We start from the raw sequence: 18,674 nt of genomic DNA, 5'->3' as shown, positions 1-18,674 counted from the left end.
TTTGTGTCATTTAAATGCAGGTGGGACTCCATCAAGCTTCGTCTGTAAGCCCTGGTTTGCAGTTTGTGTAGTGTCCGAGGAGGATGAATTCTGTTTTGTCATGTTAAGTTTAATGTAAACCATAAATGAAGGCTTGGAGGAGTGCAAAACAGTCTCGGTCATATAACATCCTGGAGTTGTTGACCTACTACAGACACTGCGGACACTACAATTCTTTTAAAAGTCATGGCACTAAGATTCCTTCGGCTATTTTAAAAGTCTAGAGTTGGAAATTGATATCCCAAACACGTTCCTATCCATCAACACAGCGAATGTCTGCCTTGACCGAAAAGGGGGACGAGTATGTGCTCACTGGCATCAAACTTGTTTATTTATATACCTAAATAAGATTTCAATCAGTTGCTCACTTGCAAAAAGGTTTCAGTATTTTTTTTTTTATTGTTAATAAAGCACAGCCGATGGTTGAGGGAATTTTGCTATTATATCGCTAAAGTCAAATATTGTGAAAAGTTGTTGAATGAGTTAGTTGATAATGGGAGAAAACTATCGTACGTTTCATCACGACGTGACTACCAAAGTGTAGGCCCGTACAGGCTGAACATGTTGGTCCATATTTTGTTTTTATGAATCGTTTAATCAGGGCTAAACATGCCAAGTAGAAGTCACACTCCTCCACAGGTATCCACATAGCACGCCATTTCTTACTCTCCAAAGGTCCGTTATCACTCGCAAATGGTTAGAAATGTTGAGGCCTGGGTTCTGGTCTGTTTCATGTGTTGGCAGATTACTAAGATACATGAGCAGATGCCTCATGGATGCTGCCACTTGTGCTTACTCCAGCCTCACGTCGTTTCTCTATATCACTTAAGACTGGATGCTTTGCAGTTTTCAAGTAATCCTAATCTTGGCACAGGCAGATTTTATTTCATGAGCCCCACATTTATCGGTTGTTGGCTTTTTGAGGTTTTGATGGGCGGAGTGGACAGGACTTTCTGTTTGAATTCATCCCCACCTCTACATGGAGCTAATGAGCACAGAGCTGCTCGAGGCAGCAGTTTAGCTTATTTGGGGCATTTTTTTCTGTGGTGAAGTACAAACTTGGGCTGTTTGACTGTTGGTGTATTTGTGTTGGTAATGATTTTGTTTGCATGCCCTTACTGGAGTGAATTAATCTGGCACCTTAGTTGGCACGTGGTAAGTTTGTATGCACAGCGAGTAGCCGAACACTCTATCCTATAGGCGCCTAAACCTACCCTTATATCCTGTGTGCATTTTCTATCCATGAAGGATATAAATGTGCGGGTAGGAATTCTTCTCCAGACATTATTCAGAAGGGCCTTAACCCAAGATGCCTTCTAGCGCTAATACTACATATAATCTATAAAAGATAATTCAATAAAATGGGTTTGAGTAGTGCAAGCAAAATGAAAGCTATCCGGCTGAAAATAGTCCGTACTTTTGACTGCAAGAATAGGTGCCAATGTAATAGTTATGCCTACTAATCTGCAGGGGGTGGTAGGTTTAGAAGGAATTTAAGTTATGGCTCACATGACCTCGCAGAATGGGATCTCAATGGAGAGGAATCCGGGATGTGAGTTGGGTAACATGGTGGTTCTAGAAAATAAACAAGCAAAATATGAATATATGAAAAATTATTCCTATACTATAGTTTAGTTTCTTTATTTTATTTGTACCTGTAAATGTAAAAAGTGCAGCTGTCATTTCAGTAGGTTTATAGTGAAGCTAAGATTAAAGCTGATGCCAGTTATGGGCTGCACAGGAGCTTGGTATGGCATCCCGGTTGTGCAGACAAGATAAAGTTGGCAAGGGAACAATTGGGCACATTTTTGCGAATACATAAGTTCTTGTTGACCTCTTAGCAAAATTGTGTATGTATTAAGCATATTAGTGTCTTTGTAACCTATGTAAATGAGGATGTTACGAGATTGATTATTGAAGGGGTTTGCACTGCATAGAGGCTTTCTAACGAAGCACAATAGTTAGAATACGGAGCAGACCTATTAACGAAGGACATTCTGTGATTGTACGGTTGACCTATTTGAAACGCTGATTCAAACATTGGCCTTTTTGAATTCATAACTACGGCCAGTGACGCAGTGGACCGCTTTTTATACTGCTGCGGATGTCCGTGCCACTCACCGTTGCCATCATTTCGGAATTATCATACTGTTTTTCATACTATAGACTCGGTGTGCTGGAATGCGTAGAACGGAAGGAAACCGCAATATAAAATATACCCACTTGTACTTAAGGAGGTGCATCATTCGCCGAGGCCCCACTTATGCACCTATTGGTCTCTGTGTTTCGAAATGAACGTGCCTCTCCCCACACGTTCTTCGTTTTTGTGTTTTTATGCACACAGCGTTCAAAGTGATTCATTTGTATAGAAACAGTTAACCGCTTTCACTTTTGATACTGGTTTGTTTAATTTCTTATGTTTGGAGTTTACCGAGATTCAGATCCCACGGTTGGGGAAATAAATGGGCCAGACCGTATTGTCGTCGTTTTGTAGCCTTAAGTTTGCTTGCTCTGTATTGGGATCGCATTTGATGTTTTCCTCTTCAATTCTTTCTGCTGTTATGGTTTGTGACTTTGTGCCATGGTTGCTCTGGGACTATTCCATTGGGAAAGGAGTCGTTGTTCACTTTGCACCATCATAACACCACTTTGCAGAAATAACTCCTTGCAGCAAGTTCCAGCATGGATACAATAATATGCAGAAACTGGCCCATTATAACTTGCTGTGCTTGACACTCGTGTACGCAGTCCCCAAGATGCTGAGGGGGGAATTTAATTGGTGCCATGTATTCTCCGTTATGTAGTGCTAGGTGTCTTAAAGCATTTCCTTTTTATGCTGCTTAGATGAAAAAGACAAAACGGGGTGGGGGAGGAGCTTGGTCTAATGGAGTCTTGCATAGTGCGTTTCTGCCATTGTTACTGCCTCTCTGCACGTGGCCAGGCAGATACGCAGGTGGGATTGTTAGTGTGACAGTCTGCGAATCCTGTGGTGGTCCAGCTAACAAGTGGAATGCTAGTCTTCAGTGCCTGTGTTTCTAAGGGGGTAGTCGTCAATAGAAATTTGGGGGATGCACCCAGACAAATCTCAATGTGGGTATGTTGGAAATCCACTATTCGAGGATCTGGTTAGCTTCTATTGGGTGGGGAGTGATGGTGCTAAGAGAAGTGATCACTGGTGTTGCCCAGTTAGTGGGGTGTGTTTGTAGGCAGTGGCTGCACTTTGTGAGGGTTGTTTGTGAGTAGTGCGAGTGGAGGGAGATGACGATGAGTCGGTTAGCATAGCTAGGAACTGGTTGGGTGAGAGGGAGACTTCTGTTTCTGTTCTGTTGATCCAGTCTGTTGAATTTTTATGATCTCCGTTAACGATGGTTCTTGCTGCTTTGGTTTGAAGGGTGAGGGGAGACTGACTAAATGAGGTCGAGCTCCTGTATTTATTGCCTTGCTTGTTTTGTGCTGCCCCATTGCATATTCACGAACTTGTTATTCAGCTTCGATAGTTGCTGAGAGAACAAACCGATAGTCTGGTCTCCCATAATTCTTGGCTGATGAGTTGTATGTGAATTTGTGGCATGAACGTCTAATTTCTGGCACAGGAGATTCTGTCTAGTCCAAGTTGCCAAGAGTGGGTGTCTCGAGTGGGATTGCGGATGTCGGGCTGGTCTCATGCTTGGTTTAGCCGGGACTTTCTGAAGACCAGCTGTTTTTCTTACGTCCGCAAACCCGAGGGTTTATATTCCATAGTTTGGTTGAGCAGGAGAATTCTGTGTGGTGATTACGTTCATCATTACCAGAGCCACAATGCTGGATCGATGCATTCTCGATTTAGGATTGATCCTAGGACTCTGCCATTTTGAGAGTGATTGGCAGTGCATACAGTTTTTAATTAAATCCTCTTGTTCGACCCGAAGCAGCGAGTGTTCTGAGGGAAGGCCATTATGATTTGTTGTCTTTTGAAGTCTCAGAAATCTGCTTTGCAGTGTTTTGGACTGTGTAACCGTTGACTAAACCACTCCTCATGAGCACATGTAAATATAAAGGAGCATTAAAACCGCAGCACATTAATCTGTTGATCAGGACTGACGCCAAACAACCCAGATTTATGCGCTTTCCTTTAGCATATTGCTAAATATAATTTTAATTCCAAATTGCTAGTGGTACATATGCAAAAGTTGTCTGCTTGTCGCAATGCAACTTATTTTCTTGCAGAGTTATGCTGAAAGAGCGCTGATCTCTTGTACCTCCACTACAAGCCCCAGAAGCCACAAGTGACATTTCAGCAATACTTTATCCTCCGAAAACCGTGTAAAACACTTCTCCCAATGTTAATGACCAGTGCAGTCTGTCAAAACCACAAGAGGGGACACAAATGTGTGCTCTAAAAAATAACTAATTTCATAGTCCCTGCTTAACAAAGTCTGCATTGTGTTAAGCTGCAGAGGTTCGCTATATTCCTCCATCCAATGGTGGATTTACTGTCTGAAAAACCTGTGGAAACTAAAGTAGGATCCTGTCACGACAGTGCACCGCCTGCATACCAACAAAGGCCCAGCTGGTGGGGCTCTGCAGAGGAGTAGTTGAACATCACACAGAGACAGGGCTCCAGCAAGAATGGAGTCAGATTTTCTTTGCCTAAATGTATTCATTATAACGATATCCTGATAGTGATGCTTGGAAATGGATTTAGAGTTGGCGTGGGGGTGGAGTCACACACTCTGTGATCACAAACCAAAAGCAGGTACTTTGGGGATCCCTCTCCCCATTCCCAACGTAGTCACTTGTGCCATGTGTGCTCCCCAAACACTATTGCTAAAAGAGATTTGTTAGTGGAAGTGATGTCTTGATCATAACCTAGTTTAGACCATTAGGAGAAGGCAATGCCTGCTTGAGAGATCTGTGGTGCAACTTGCGATCATGAGCTCACTTTACTTGCAGTGGTAGGAAATTTGGGGAACCTATGAACAAGTGTGGGCAGCAGTTCGGGAGACCGTGCCACCCACATACTGGTCACAGTGAGCTATGGTGGGGATCAGTCAACTGTCATGGCGGGGCCACATGATTCCAAGATGGCCGCTCACATGCTATAAAGTCTGTGAGCTGCGGGCAGTCAACTAGCATACAAAGTGAAGTAACCACTCAAGACTTCTGAGAACACCATCTAGGCTCGATCTACGAGCAATAATCAAACCCACGTGTCCCCACTAAAGTCCTACTGATCCCAGTTACAGGTAGAGGCTGGATATAAGGGGCAGGGACCAGCCCAGTGTGAGTGAGTTTGGAGGGCACAATGCTATGAGTCCCTCACCCACAGAAGCCTGATCACTCCAAAGTCTTCCTTGTTCCAATATTTTGATGGACATTAGTGTATGGTGGGCATAGATGTGGAATTTCTTTAGAGGATGGACATGAGGTGAGTCATTCATGTGATCGTTTAAAAGAGTTGATCCTCCAGGCACTCAATATGCCCCATCATCAGGCTGGGTATCCTCTGTAAAAGAAAACAGTTTCACTTTCACTTACAAACTGTCTTTCTTCTTTAAACCAATCGCTGTCCGCTAGGTCATACTGCCCCATCCAGTGACGGTCCTCTCCCTAAGCCCCGCCTCTGGCAGTCATTTTAAGATTTTTACTGCACGCTTCACTGTTGGGAGTCCTCGAGTTTGCCATGTGAGCTACTTCTACATTTTTTTGTGTTTTCAACAGTAAAAGGTTTTATTTTTATTCCGAAAGAGCCTGTGTGCTCTCTTATCCATCTGCCGACAGCGGAGATCCGTTGTCAGTGAATTTTAGCACCTCTCAAGGGTGAAGATCGTGGAAGAAGGAGCAGGGAAGATCCCTCTTCAAGTCCTGCACCAAGTGCGGGATACAGAATGTGTTTGTTGTAGAAAAGCATCTGCAATGCCTCTACTGCCTGCATCCGGACCAGAAGGAAGGGGGAGTGCGTGATATGCCTTGCTTTCTCCACGAAGACGACGAAGGATAGGCACAGTAGACTGGCAGCGTGGCTGAACGCCAAGGCCTCTGCCCCTTGCCCCGAGTAGGGTCATGTCTCACCCAGGACCGGCTGGTCTGAGGAGCGGTCTTGGGGGCCCAAGACATGGCTAAGAACTGCAAGTCCGAGTCCACCGGGTTCGTCGTGGAAGCAGGGTCCCAAGGTGCCTAGGGTACGATCGACCTCGTCCTCCGCCTCCATTGCCAGCCGGCAATCTAGCTCCTCCTCTAAAAGAAAATCATCCAACCCGGCTAACCTGAGGGAGAAGCCAGAGAAGCTGTGGACAAAGGCTGAACTGGCCAAGCAGGCCCAATTGGCACAAGATAAGACTTTGTCGATGATACAGTTGGTGGTGGCGGGAAAGTCTGCTGGCATGCCTGAAAAGGTAACACCATCTCAGAACCCAGTTCCAGCCCTTCTGGGTGGAACAAGAGGGGAGGGGGGGCAAGGAGGCCCTGGATCAGCCCTCCCAGGCCATGGTCCAAGCCATGGAGATCTCGTCTATGGATGACTAGGACCTGAAGTCCTTCACACGGTCCACAAGGACGTGGAAGAGGAGGACAATGGCGACGACAGTGCGGGGTCTAGTGTTCCGATCACACCATCTGTCGAGGGATGTGTCTGGACATCCTGTCGGCTCTCCACACCTTGGTGTAAGAGATCCAGATGACAATGCCACAGGGCCCGGTTCCAATGGTCCTCCAAAGCTCCGATCAGCCGCAAACGAAGAAGAGGAAGTGTCATCTGATGCTCCCATTTCAGCCTCCACATCTGTGTGGGGCCCCCTCTTCCCCCAACGGACCCAGACACTGGTACGGATGCGGCCACGCCAATGACGGGTGAGGATATCGTCGCAACGGGCTGCGGGTCTCTGCAGTTTAGGGCGTCCGCACCGGATGAGGTGGGGTCGTTCCATTCCATGATCGCTAGAGGCTCCGAGCTATTCCAGCTTGTGCCCGAAGAAACCAGGAAGGAGGGTTTCTTGTACTAGTGGCGCAAGGCCAAAAGGAAGACCATCATGGCAGTGCCACTTCTGGACGACGTGTGGGAGGAGGGCCTGGCCCTCATGAAGAACCCTTGCATGGCTGCAGCCAAACGGTGGTATCGGCGGCCGTGAGGAAACAGTCGGCTAACCCATCCTAGTCCTCAGTCTCTCCGGACAGTGAAGGTTTGAAGATAGGCGCCTTGGGAGGGAAGGTGATTTACACCGCAGCGTCCACCATCAATGTGGCCAACGCACTGGCGATCCTTGCCAGGTATCACAGGGAGCTGTGGTACAAACTGGATCCGATTTTGGATTTCCTCCCAGACGATAATAAGATGGAGGCAATCGCTCTCTTCCAGGAAGGGAAGGTAGCGTTGGACGTTGCCGACACGGGGTTCTGGAAAATTGGGAACGGTGTCTGCCTTCGCCATGGCTGGATGAAGGCCATGAATTTCCACCAGAAGGTTCAAGCGAAGGTACTGGACATGCCCTTCGACGGAGATAACCTATTTGGGAAAGTCGTTGAAGAGTCCCTACAGGCCATCAAGGTGGATACGGAGACAGCCTGTTCCCTGGGCATCCTCCAGCAGCACCGCTCTTCCTTTTGTTCCTGCAGAGGAAAGTCGAACCAGTCTTCCTAAGGTCTCGCCTCATCGTACCGCCAGCCTCCCAGATCCACGACTCGGGAAGCCTACAGAGGCCGTTCCCAGGCCTACAGTGGCAGACGACAGCGTCGCCCATAGGGCAGGATGCTGGCGCCGAAGCAAGCCTGGACCAACCAGGACGTCGGGGCCCTCACCCATGCACCATAATGGGAGGCCGGCTGGCGAATTTCATCAGCAAGTGGGAAAAGATCACCACCGACAGATGGGTGCTGGGACGCTTTCACCCAGGGACATATGCTGGAGTTTCGGTGCAGGTGTCCGCGGATCTCTCCGGTGGCCCTTCAGGAACATCACATCCCTCAGATTCTGGAGGAAGTATGGGCGATGCTGCAAAAAGGGGCGATAGAGCTAGTTCCCCAGCGACTCCAGGGCGCTGGAGTCTATTCCAGATACTTCTTGGTCAGAAAGCAGACAGGGTGCTGAAAGCCCATTCTAGACCTACGACGTCTGAACAAATACCTCGAGTCTCAAATTCAGGATGACCACGTTGCAACACGTGCTCGACCAACTGGAAAAAGGAGACGTCTTGATGTCGCTGGACCTGGAGGACGACTATTTCCTCTTCCCCATTCACAGGAAACACTGTAATTTTCTACGCTTCCTGTTGCTGGGGCAGCATTACCAGTTCAAGGCCCTCTCTTTCGGCTTGAAGTCGGCCCCCAGAGTGTTCACGAAGTGCCTGGCACCAGTGGCGGCCCATTTACGCCTGCATGGCATAAACGTATACCCGTACCTGGGCGACTGGCTGACTTGCGCCCGCTTGCAGGAGCTGGCCCAAGGAGACACAGAGACCACCGTCCTGCTTCTAACTAATCTGGGATTCTCCATCAACTATCTAAAGTCCTGCTCGATGCCAACGCAGGACGTGCTGTTCCTAGGCTCCAGGCTCAATACAGTGTCCTGCCTGGCGTCTCCCTCGCAGGAGAGGATAGCAGCCATTCTGGGGAAGGTGCAGCGGCTGTCGTCGACTAGGACGGCCACGGTGCGAGCCGTCAAGTCATTGCTGGGCATGATGTCCTTCATCTACCTCGTCCGACTCTGCAGGTTGCAGATGCGGTCCCTCAAGGAATTCCTGGGCGCCCGCTGGATACAGATGGTCCGGAAACAATGAGTTCTGGCGAGCGATAGCATGGTGGGCCATCCGCACCAACTTCACCCCAGGGACAGGATTCCAGACCCCACCATACCAGGAGACTGTCACCACGGACGTCCCCATAGAGGGATGGGAGCGCACACTACACGTCTGCCCGCCAGAGGCCTGTGGTTGCTAGAGGAGGAGGATCTTCATATCAACCTCCATGGAGCTACAGGCCGTGTTCAGGGCCCTCAACCCGTTCCTCCCATCCCTGAAAGGCAAGGTGGTAAGGATCTTCACGGACAACACCACCACCACCACTAGCATGTTTTACATCGGGAAACAAGGGGGCACTCAGTCACCGGCACGCTCCATCGAGGCACATGACTTGTGGCATTGGGCCGTCGGACATGGGATGTTCCTCGTCCCTCTTCACCTAGCGGGAGTCAAGAACACCCTGGCAGACTCATTAGGGGACTGCTCTCCTGCCATGAGTGGGAGCTTCGTCAGGATCAGGTGGACCACCTGTTTGCCGAGTGGGGCAGGCCCCAGATAGATTTGTTTGCGATGGCGACAAACTCCAAGTGCAAGATGTTTGCCAGCAGTTTCCACCAGCCGAGGGGCCTGGGGGGATGCGTTCTATTTTCCGTAGGACAGTTCCTCTATGCGTCCACCCCCCCCCCCCATTCCCTCTCCTGCTACGAGTCATCAACACAATCCGAGCATGTCCGTGCAAGATGATACTCATCGCCCTGGCGTGGGCGAAGCAGATTTGGTATCCGGACCTTCTCAGTCTGTCAGCGTCGCCCCCGGTCAAGCTGGCGGTAGTTCTGGATCTTCTCACCCGGGAAGGAGACGCAATCCTGCATCATGACCCAGTATCGCTGAACCTCAGGGCTTTTCTCCTGCAGCCCTACAGTTTGGTGGATACGAGTTAACTGCGGACTGCAGAGAGGTCCTCGCCAAGGCCAGGGCGTCGATTTTGAAGTGCTACAGTCGCAAGTAAAAGCGTTTTGCTATGTGGTGCCGGTCGCTGAAGATTACCCTGCTGAGTGTCATGGCTCTGCAAGTTCCATGGCCAAATCCGGCCTAAAATATGCTTCTATCAAGGTGCATCTGGCGGCTCTCTCCCGCTACACCAGGTCTCCAGGGAGATTGTCACTGCGGTCTCGTCAAGGAGTTCCTCGAAGGGCTTTTTTGATCTTTCCGGCCGGTGCCTCGGCATGGGAACTCAATGTGGTTCTGATGAGGCTCATGGGTTGCGGGGGCCCTTCGAGCCTATGCATCAGGCCCTGCTCGTTCCTCTCGTGGAAAACTGCTTTCGTTGTGGCCATTCCAGGAGGGTTGGCGAGATCCAGGCCCTATCCTGCAAACAACCATACCTGATTTTCCACGAATAGAGGGAGGTGCTGCGGACGCACCCCTCTTTCATGTCGAAGGTTCCCTCGGAATTCCACATCAACGAGCCTTTGGTATTACGTGTTTATTTCCCGAAACCTTCATCACTGGCTGTAAGGGCCTTGCACTCGCTGGCTGTTGCTTGTGCCTTAAAGTTCTACGTGACCCGCCCAATGAGTTTTCGGAAGGTTTCACAACTGTTCGCTTGAACATTGGTCCTGTGAACCAGGGGAAGGCCTTGTCCAAGGCTTCCATTTCAAGGTGGCTCTCCGGCTGCATCATGCATTGTCCTCGGTTGGCGAACCGACCGCTGCCCGGCTGTCGAGAGCCAACTCCACCAGAGCGATCGCTGCAATGACAGCGTTCCTGTCTGGTGTACCCCGTCTGGACATCTGCAGGGCTGCTACGTGGAGGTCCACGCACACCTTCACGAGGTTCTACTGCATCACCAGGGATTCCAGGGAAGAGTCAAGAGTCGGCCAAGCAGTGCTACGCAACCTGTTCGCTTGAGGCAAGTCTGTGCTAGAGGTAAGAGTAATGACTTCTGTTGTGTCTTGTCACCTCCCGTGGTTGTATAATGTTGTACTACTATGCATTTTTTATTCATAAGCATGTGAATCCATGCCAAACCTCATGCTAGAGAAGGAACAAGTTACGTACCTGTAGTTATTGTTTCAGCATGGGTCTGGCATGGATTCACATGCGAACCCACTCTCCGACCCCTCTGCGGCTCTTTTTGGTCATACTGCCACTTAACGTGTATACCAAATCTGAAGATGGCTGCCAGAGGAGAGGCTTAGCGAGAGTACTGTCATTGGATGGGGGCAGTATGACCCAGAGTATAGCGATTGATTTAACGGATGAAGACAGTTTGTAAGTGAAGGTGAAACCGTTTTTTCTTTTACCGAGTATTCCCAGCCTGACGATGGGGAATATTCATGAGCATGTGAATCCACGCTGGAGAACAATAGCTACATGTAAGTAACTTGTTCCATACCTATGCTGCAGGTTGCCTCAAATGTATTCGGTTGAGGATACCAACTCACGTTAATTTTTGGCGGCATAGACAATGGAGAGGGATGATGGGCTTTGTAATCCAAAAACATAAACCTCTGGAGAGCCACAGGTTGCAAATCTTTACCTCTGCAACATATTTTTTTTTTGGGTGCAAAAGGGTCAGGGGGTGGGGGTGATGTCCAGATGTTTGGAAAGTTCAGGACGTGTCTTCCAAGATGTTCACATGGGAAGAGATGGTTCTAAAATTCAGCAAGATCTCTGGTTCCTTATTGTGCCTTTTGAAAACATGCTCGAGGTCCAACCAGACCTCACTGGTTTACATGGATGTGTTTATGGGGTAATTGAATAGAGAAGTGAAGCTGTTGAAACTGTTTTAGCATTATGCGGGTGGGGTTGCCGTTTGTTGTGGTGGATTTTATCAACTGCATTTTGTGGTACTATAGCTAATTGATGTCTGATATGGCCACACGGATGGAGGGCAGACCAGACCGCCAGGTAGTTATGGTCTCTTGATGGAGTCATGTTACTTACGAAATTTGGAATTGTAGTTCTTGAACATACCCTGAGATATTTGTATTTCACCTCACTTAACAAATTGTATGTTATAATAGCCACCTCATAACACGTGGCTGCTTTAATGTAGTCCAAATTAATCGTTAGCCTCCATGAAGTAGGTAGTACAGTGATTTGGAGAGGCAGAGGGGATGCAGCCTTTGTGGTGTAAAGATAGCTGTGCGCTGGCCCGCCCTGGATGGAATATTTGCACACTTTGTATTTATCATTTTTAGTACCTTACATGCAGTGAGATGCTCTCCAGAGTGCAAATGTTGGGCATAATGTGTCTGCAAGGATGTGTGTGATTGGACCTTGCGATTCGAGCCTAGGAATTGACTCCATGGTGGGATAGCCCACTCTGGTAAATTCCAAGTAGTTCATGTTGTTAGCTAGGAAGGTTCGTGGCCCTTTGGCTAATCTCCCAGGAGGAAGACGGATTGTGATGTGTTTGTTGGAAATCGAAGCTGGCAACTGGGAAGGTATGTGCTTTTTGTAAAGGGTGGTCATCACACAGGCACATATGGTGGCAGGGTCTATGATCGTTTATAAAGTGAACCTGTATTCGAAGCACTCGACTGCCGATTATGCATAGGAACATATTTTGTAACAGAAAACTGTGTTTAAGATTTGCACAGTTTGAGTTGCTTTTGTCACTCTAGCTTTGTTGGGCCTCCTAAAACGCAAAACGTTGGGTGAAAGCCAGGCTGTCAACATTGTTGGCTTGGCTACCTCTAGTTTTGTTAATGTATGGTCTACTATGGGAGACTAAAATATGTCTTCATTCCCTGGACTGGAGCATCCCTTAAACTGAAAACAAAGGTGGCAAGAGTTGAGATTCCTTGCCTTATTACTGTGTTTGCTGCTGCTATTGAATGCTGAGCAATGTGCTGCAGTTTCCGTGGTGTGCCCAATACCTGCCTTGTTTAATACCTGCCTTGTTTTGTGATCAATGTACTTTGCGAAATTAGCTTTTATAATGTACACACGTTTTTTTTAAAGTTTTTTTTTTAAAGTCCTTAAATGTGTATGCATTTGCTATTGGTGAGATTCGAAATGGGTGGGGGGGAAGTCATGGAGTTGAATGAGACATGATGGAAGGGTTGAACTAAAAACATATGGAACATTGAAAACCTGGGTGAAATTGTGATTCGTCTGTCACCACAAAATGTGGTGTGGGTTTCCGATTGGTTTGATCAAGTAGAAGTGGTCTCACTGCAACTCAAATGTGCAAAACATGCATTATCATGGAAGTTCCACTCATCTGCTCTGGTTACACCAATAGCTAACTACAGTACACAAGTTTTAATTCAGTTGACTGTTGACAGTATTAATTTATTTGCAAAAAGCAAGTGCAGTTGATAGGTTAGCCAATGTTGATTCCTTTAGTAACACGGCTTTTGTACTTTCTTACATAGACTAGATCAGTCAGAAGGCCAGTGCACAACCGACGACCATCATTTCTTACTGGAAAATAGCAGAGAGTCCATCGCAACTGGAGAACAGAGGAATACAGTGACATCGGCAATCTGCCAAGTCAGTCGAAAATGGAGAACCCACCAAAAAGAAAACCAGAGCTCTGGACTGTACTGGAAAATGGCTCTTCGGAAATCGAATTGTGCAAGAGAATTTGTAAAGAGGAAACACTAGATGAAGAGGTTAGCATTGACTCTCAGAATCCTGATGGTCCGTGGACTTTAATGGAGAATGGCCCTATAGATATTGATCCGGACAATAGTGTTTGCAAAGAGGAAAATCTAGATGAAGTGAACATGGACACAGTTAGAGAGGTTACTGTTATGATGTCAGACCCTGATGATCACCTTGTAAATCCAAATGCACCGGCTGGCACCAATGGCCACAGAGAAAATGATGGTGTTACTTTCGAGGACATCTTTGCAAATCACAGTGAGTTACCAACATGCTGGACTGAAGATCAAGCCAACTACTTCAGAACTCAAAATCCCTGGCTCCAAATCCGTAATGGACGACTGGGATGTTCAGTCTGCATTCAAGTCGGGACAAGGAGCTTACACCAGCATGTCCGGGGTTCTAGATTGGCCAGAGAGTGGCTTGAGTTCTTGATTGGCAGCACCTCTGAAACCAAAAAAGGCCAACAGACAGCCCTGCGCAAGAAAATCTGGGAACACCGGGAGAGTCATGCCCACCAGCAGGCAGAAAAGGTTCTTCAACAGGCACAGGCAGGGCTTTTTGAACCACCGGCACAGATTCGGAACGAAGAGCAAGAAACAACATGCCGAATTTTTCGTACAGCTTATATGATCAGTAAACAAAACCGCCCATTCTCAGACATGCCCGATCTTGTAGATTTACAGGTGGCAAATGGCACTGACATGGGCAGAGTTCTACACACACGCAAAAGCTGTGCAGAAATTTGCGACTTTATTGGGAACGAAATGAAGAAGAAAATCACTGCTTACATGGTTGAAAAAGATGTCAAATTCAGCATTTTGGTGGAGGAGTGCACAACTGTAAGTAATCAGTCTGCCTTGGCAGTGTGCATCAGGGCAGCGTTTGGAGAGGAATCTGAGCCTTTGACCATTTTCTTTCAATTGCTTGAATTGGAACAGATGACCGATGAAGCAATTGCAACAGAATTGCAAGCCTGCATTGATGAGCATTTTCCAAAAGAGTTCATAGCGAGAAACTGGATTTCCTTTACTGCCGATGGGGCATCTGCAACAAAGGGCTGGGCCGCTGGAGTGGCAACATTACTAAACACAAATGATTGCTACCCCAATCTTGTCATATGGCATTGTTGCAACCACAAGCTAGAGCTTGCTGTCAGTGATGCTTTGGAAGAGGTGATGGGTACAAACCATTTTAAGACTTTTATTGATGTTCTTTATTCTCTCTATCAGAGCTCTCCAAAAAACCAGCGGGAGCTACACATCTGTGCTGACGAAGTAGCGCCTCTCTTCAAAGCAACAAGTAGAGTTCTTGACACAAGATTGATTGCCTCTAGCTGTCGAACTGTTACTGCTGTTTGGAATCAATTTTCTGCCTTGTCTGCTCATTTCAAATTGGCCTCTGCAGATTCAAAACGCGCAAGTTTGGAAAAGGCAAAATACAAAGGTCTACAGGAAAGACTGACTAGCGTGGAATTTGTTAAAAATTTGGGTGCTATAAGAGATGCGCTAAAAATGCTGTCTGAATTGTCTTTGAAACTGCAGGTGAAATCTATCACTCTCCCAGAGGCCCACATTTTAATTTGTCAACAAATTCAAACATTCCATACTTTTGGCAGTGAAAAGGAAGCCGAATTTACAAAAATAGCTGCTGAATCTGCAAGGAACCTACAATTTCAGGGTGTTCCCTTAACAGATAATGGAAAAGAGTTGGAAATCAACCGGGAAAGCTTTTTCCAAAGCCTTTCAAATGCCCTTCTTAACCGTCTTATGACTTCCTCCTCTCGTGTTCCTAGTACATCTGGTGGTGTCTTTATGTCTGAATTTGAGGAACTGTTTCCCGCTTGCAAAGTTGTCTATCCCCAGTATTGGCCAAAAGAGTTAGATTTTGAGTATGGTGAAAATGACGTGCTTTCACTGTGCAAAAGATTTCGGCTCCCCGCGCAGCAAGTAGTTCAAGGATTTCGAGAGTATAAGGACAATGGAGGTACGCAAGTGCCAGAACAAATGCGCCCACTCCTAACCACTTTAAAAACCATTGCTATCTCCACCTCAGAGTGTGAGCGTGTGTTCACAGACATGAACAATACGGTCACATCATTGAGAAGCTCCCTTCACATCAGCCGTGTCAGTAATCTTCTGTTCTTGCAACGCAATGGCCCACCTTTTGCAGAGTTCCACCCTGAAAGTTATGTGAGAACATGGCTTCTTCAAGGGCGCCGCAGTGCTGATCATGTAGCATGCAGAGAGCGGGAGTCTAAAAACGAGGAAGCAGATGATCAGAGAAAATATCTATGGAGTCTTTTCTAAAATTTCACTATTCTTCATGGTGTAATGATCAGCCATTCATTGAAGGAGATATCACATCACTACAGTTTTTAACCTATGTTTTAACAGACAGTTTATGCTTTTTATAGTAGTAATCTATACTACTGATCATTATGTTTTTGATGGCATTGCAGGTCATTTGTCAAGAAGGCCTGGTTGCCCCAATGGCTGTCACATGTCGCAAACCTAGTTCTTTACTTTTCTCTAGTTACCAGGTTTTGGTTTTCAGCTATTCTGTGACAAAACTATTGTGTGAGTGGAGGTGAAGATTCTTAGGCTGGTAAGTGGGGTATTTTAGACTGCAGACCAGATGAAGCTGCTTTTCTTAGTAGTTGTGGAGCTATTGAGAGATACAAGTCTGTTTTGAAGACTTCTGTGAAAGAGGATTCAAATTTTAAAAAAATATTAAAATTGATCGGACATCAGTAACCATTCTTCCCAAACCTCTACAGTTATCAAACAAGTATTGTACAATCCTGTAGTTGGCTGATTGTCTTTAAAGGGACCACCTCTTCTGTTCTCACATGACTCCGAAAATTCTGACTGGCACAATGTATACTGTCCATCTCCGATAGTGATGCCTGACCTATGCATTTGTTGTTTGCCGTCAGCCTGACTAGCTGTGCCCTGTTATGATGTAATCCTGACCTAAGGTGTCTACAAGTTTTGCCTAGTCTACCTACACCGTAGAATGTATTTTATGCTAATGTCATAGGCTTATATGGACACTTTTTTAAAGAATTCCTGATCCTGGTCTGAAGGCTGCATCTTGAACAAATATACCTGCTCCAATCTGACGATTTACCAAGTGGTTTCCTGAAACAAGTCACTGGACTGCAATTGCTGTCCTCCTGAGATCAAGCATGGCTGTAAGGGTACCAGTGTCCATAATGGTCAGAGCTGCAAAACGATCATATGGCGTACACTTGGGAGGTGGTGCCATGTACCCGTAAGTATTCAATAACCTCCCTTTTTGAAAGGGTATCCAATGAGATTTCTGCATTCATTGCTAATTGCATTTCCCTGAAAGTTCAGCCTACACCACACCTGTAACCTGCTTCTTAAAGAAATGTGTGCAGATGATTCTTTAACCTGGGGTTAGATTTCAGTATGCCTAGACAAATGGATACCAGAACCTGGATTCCCACTGTGTTTGCTGCTGGGACAAGTAAATGTTATTTGTCCAAGTTGCATTGTCACTGAATGCTGATAAGAGTAGCTGCTAAGGATTTTACTAATTGACTGATTCACCAGTGACACTTCTACTGCACGTTTGTCTTTTTTTGCTAAGCAAAACATTCTGTATGAAACCCACCAATGGAAAGGTTAGCTCAAGATCAACAAATGTGCGTGGGGCCTTTCCATATTTCCACACTCTCTGTACTGTGGCAGTGGCACTTGTCACACTTCACTAGAACTGTAAAGCTCACATTTCCTCCTCCCCCATTTCTTTTGTCCATATCCCTCCCATGCAAAGGGATTTTAAAAGTGCAGTGTTGTTGATCAGTGAGCTGAATTTGGGATTATCAGCAATATTTTTCTTCAGTCTGTACAGAGAAGGATCCCCCCTCCCCCTAACACATATGAGGGCTGTCAGGAACTGCCCATATATGCTCAAGCAGTCTTGTTCCCCCTTTCGTGCTGCTACATTTCATAGAAGATGGCCCCTTCAAGTGGATATGTTGAGGAAGGCCCAGGTTCAGTCCATGGCCATAGTCTATCCTAGACAAAATGTATGCAACAATCGATTGCAATCTGAGAGTTGGCCTGAAATGGAAAGATATGTCTAATTGTCATTAGAGAAAGAAACCAGACCAATCGACTGATCTGTGGGACCAGTGGCTTGGGATCATCAAGTATGCTTGGGATCTTTCCACTCTCTCATGATGACAAATAGAAAGTAGAGCCATTGGTCATGTCTTGTCATTTTAAGACTACTAACCCACTGTGTCGGTATACCCACTCTTTTCATTGAGGTTTCTAAAACCCAATATTTGCAAAGAGTAGCCTGCATTTTAATTCACAACTTTCCTTGGCACGTTTTATTAAATGTAGATGGAAACTGATTATTGGGCTTACTTTTTGGGGGAACGTTCAGTTTAATCATCAACTACAGATTTATCAAACTGTATAATACACTGTATATATTGACTAAGCAAAGTGGGTACAAGTCCCAGGCAGCCTACCTGTTGTAGATGCCTGCTTCAATGAATTATTCTTTATTTACGATTCAACTTTTTTTCTTTTACCTTGAGCAGTGCCTGAAATCTACCTTGCGCCTGCCTCCATCCCACTTCTGCCATACGCTTGGGTCATTGTCCCACAGGGATTGGACCAGAGTACTTAATTTGTTTTAGTGTCTTAGTTTGTTTGACGCATGGTCTGCCTGGGTCATGCTGCTTTAGATACTGCACTTCTCCAGTTAGTACTTTTTTCTGTGCTGTTGGGACTAGTTTGTTAGCATGCAGAGCTTTTGTCGGCCCTTCTGTCCTTTGGATAAGGCTTGCAACACTTGGCATGGGGTCTGTTTCTCTGCCTATACCTGGTGATATTGGTATTGTTGTTAATGGCTTGTCTCGGGCCCACTGCTTACACACTTTAAGTATTTGGACACAAACCCCCTTTCAGTAAGGTGTTTATGTTGCAAAGCTCTGTTGGTGTGCAGTATGAACGCTGCAAATTTGATTCAGAGAATCGCCATATGGGTGACACGTCTTTCAAGGCACTCCTGGCTAATGTGTTTCCAGGGTCTGCTGGTTATGTAGGGGCATGACCGGCCCTCCGGTTCGTGTAGACAACCCTTGCTCACCCCAGAGTACCCGGTTTCTGGGCCAGAACTGGAGGCCTCAAAGGGGTTGCCAAATCTGGGACTAACACAGGGGTTGAACCCAAAAGGTACTGCCATAAGGCTGATACTGGTTGTGAGACTGAAGTTTCTCTTATGGGAGCTAACTTGGGTGGAACACAGCGGATCCTA

At 46.6% G+C, this 18,674-nt stretch overlaps 1 protein-coding gene across 5 annotated transcripts in view; it reads left to right on the top strand.

The window, feature by feature from the left end:
* LDLRAD3 (low density lipoprotein receptor class A domain containing 3) overlaps nt 1-18,674 on the top strand; it is a 942,778-nt gene that overhangs the window by 158,201 nt on the left and 765,903 nt on the right. For 2 of the 5 annotated variants that reach the window (XR_011279657.1, XR_011279658.1), the window contains exon 2: nt 13,139-16,646. The exons of the other annotated variants lie outside the window; for them this stretch is intronic. The gene's annotated coding sequence lies outside the window, so the exon portion shown is untranslated. The remainder of the gene's footprint in view (nt 1-13,138; nt 16,647-18,674) is intronic. 5 annotated transcript variants of the gene reach the window in all.

The sequence above is a fragment of the Ambystoma mexicanum genome, chromosome 11 (assembly GCF_040938575.1).
Source record: "Ambystoma mexicanum isolate Mex_15411 chromosome 11, UKY_AmexF1_1, whole genome shotgun sequence".
NCBI classification, from domain to species: domain Eukaryota; kingdom Metazoa; phylum Chordata; class Amphibia; order Caudata; family Ambystomatidae; genus Ambystoma; species Ambystoma mexicanum.
Note: the sequence above shows the minus strand (reverse complement) of the source record. Positions and strands in the feature narration are given on the sequence as shown.